The following is a 3,105-nucleotide window of genomic DNA, read 5'->3' as shown; positions in this document are numbered from 1 at the left end:
GTTGGTTGCAATCTACAACTTTACTGTTAGATGCCACTAAATATTATAAACAGTTCCTTTTAAGCCTGCTAAAAGCAGAAATACTAAATAAACAATATTACGTAATTGTTTTAGGAAAAATATACCATTCTTATCAAGACAGAGTGACCAGCATTTCATGCTTTTGAGCAAGGTTACATTAGGGAGGTTTTCTTACTTCTGGAAAAGAAACCAGAAGTTCAAGGTTTACACCAGCTCTCTGTTGCACTCCTATATATTGGTCTAGGTCTGAGTTATCTCATTGTTAATCTCAGTCTGTGCAGGGTGGAGCTGTGGCCCGGGGCAAGTCTTGGTTCACTAAAACAAGTAGCCTCATCGATAGGCCTCCCTGCCTCGCAGCATCGATAAAGACCTGAGCTGATATATGGCCCCACCTGGTCAATACACACACACTGGAGACAAGCACACACATACACTAACACAAACACACACTTACCACCAGCGAGCCATGAACAAAGACGGTAAAGTTAAATAATGGCAGCAGAGCGCGTGAAGTGTGAGCTGCAGGGAAAGTGCTTCACCTGGAAGTTTTCTTTTTAATATGCCTAAATTGTCAGCTGATGTGTGATACATCTCCCTGTATGTATGCACAGACACACACACACCACCACACACACACAGCCATGCTCCCACGCTGTGCTGGAGACAGTTTTGCTCTGCTGGGGTTTAAGGCAGAAAAAGAGTGAGCAGGAATAGAGGCTGAGGGAGAAAGAGAGTTAGTGAGAGCCAGAGGCAGAGAGAGAGAGAGAGAGGAGAGAGAGAGAGAGAGGAGAAGAGAGAGAGAAGAGAGAGAGAGAGAGAGAGTGAGAGTTAGAGTCAGTGAACTTCCATCATCCATCAAAGTGACTGAGGCGCTGACACACTGAGACATCCCCAGATCCTTGTCGACAAATTGCGCTGGTAAATGATTTCTCCTATCAGCTAAATCATACTATCCATCCCTCTCTCCCTCTATCCTTCCATCTATCTCTCTGCATCATCCATGCATCTCTCTCACTCTCTCCATCCTTCGTCTTTCCCTCATTGAGTTTATTTCCCTTTGGCTCAGTGGAGCGCCATGCCTGATGTCTGATGGACTCTGGCTCTATTTAAACATCAGGCACATGTATGACGCTCTCTCTCTCTCTCTCTCTCTCACACACACACACACACTCAATCAGCTGCTGGGATGGCATTACCTCACACAAGTTAAAGTCAAGTCAAGCCACCATTGATGAGAACAGAAATAGAAAGATTTATGGCTATTAAAATGTTACTTCTATAGCTGCCAGCATCAAATATACAAAACCAACACCAATGAATTCTTGGTTCATGCATCCATACTTCCAGTTTGTATATATTGCCAGTGCGCTTAGGTGTTAGCAGAGGTGTAGATTTAAATCATATGACTCGTGTCACGAATTTGACAACTTAAGACATGAACAAAAAAAAGAAAAACACATTGGTTAAAATGTCATCTTGGAACGAACAAATGTGTTGTACTAATATCAAGTTGCTAATAGAACGGCCTATGTTTGACTTCGACCTCCAGAGGGTAAATCGTCACGCGATACCTGATGGGTTCCGAGATTGGTTTGGGTTGTTTTGGAAAGAACCAACAAATGACATATTTTGTTGTTTAGGTATAAAGACTTATTGCTAGAGATGCATAGTTTTCTTTACTGCACCAAACAGGAAGAAGGGATTCTTGGAGCACAAAGAGATCTGCGATTCTGGAGAAGGCAGATGGTGGACGGAGGAAACGGCCAATGGGGAAAAACACTTTCAACATGATTATTCACTCCAGTATGATGAAAGGGGAGGGGGCAGGAAGTTTTATGGGGAATGCCATCTTAATATTGAATAGAAACAAACAAACACTCCATATGCCACTTGTGAGAGAAAGAAGCCTCCAAACATCTGCAGCAATGCTAGATTCATTTCACTTAATGCCCCATCCAGCATTTCTAATGACAGAATAAACAAATCTCATCATGTAAGAAGTGTGTGTGTCCCTGTTCAATATCTAAAATATGACTCACGTAGGATGAGAGATTTATTTTGGCTGAATTGACCCATGATGCCTTGAACAAAGTAGAGGAAGCCAACATCAGCAAGAGGAAATTGACAAGGAACAGAAGGCTTGTTGGCTAATTTAAAAATGACTGTAACACTTTGCGTTTATTCATGTGTGGACCTGTCTGTGGACCTTCAACAAACAAGCTGAACTGCTTCAAGTGCTACATTTAGAAACAATTACAGACAAAGAATAGTTTTCTTTTTATAGACCATAGTGTAGTCTGAACAGACGAGTTTTCAGTCTGCGACAGAAGATGTGTAGAATTTCTTCTGGCCTGAGGTCGATGAGCAGCTCGTTCCACCATTGTGGACCCAAGACCCCAGACACACACACACACACACACGCTTGCACAACGGGTGTGTGTCTAATATTGATTCCTTTTTCATCAGTTATTTTCCAAAGTAGCCTGGGGCTTCTCTCCACCACTACTAACCATTACCCGAGCTCTCTGCTGGGCAGAGACACTTCAGACACCTCTGCCCTCAAGTTAGACAAAGTAAAGACTTGATTGAGTCCTAAAAAGTTAGCCCTGCTCAGTTGGCATCTAAACTCGGCTAAAGGTCTGCACTCAGATTATATGGAGCTGGAAATTGTTGACTCACAGATGGATTTTCAAAGTAAAATGTCTTAATGTTGCATTCTTCCAGAAATCAAACATTTGATGAACATCCATCTGCAGGATTGAAAGGTGCTGAGCAGTGTGGTTGATCAATCAGTTGTGTTTTTTAGTTTGGAGAAAAAGAATCCTCAATTTACCCAGAATTCATTTCAAATTAGTCCATTGGCAGTGGCATGGGCACTCCAGCTGCCACCCAAGTTTGGTGTCAAGTTTAACACATTAATGTAGATTGATTTTAAAAAGTAATGTGTTAAAAATAGAAATGTATTTAATTATGTGTTATGGCCACATTTTAGACTAAGCCAATGAAAAAACACATGGATTTGGAAAAATGTCCAAAAATGTTTGGAAATAATGAAATAAAATAATGTATTGATTTCTAATGCCA

This window comes from Morone saxatilis, unplaced genomic scaffold, assembly GCF_004916995.1.
Source record: "Morone saxatilis isolate NCDOM2014 unplaced genomic scaffold, NCSU_SB_2.0 Contig1, whole genome shotgun sequence".
Lineage (NCBI taxonomy): Eukaryota > Metazoa > Chordata > Actinopteri > Moronidae > Morone > Morone saxatilis.
The sequence above is the reverse complement of the archived record's forward strand: the minus strand, read 5'-3'. Positions refer to the sequence as shown.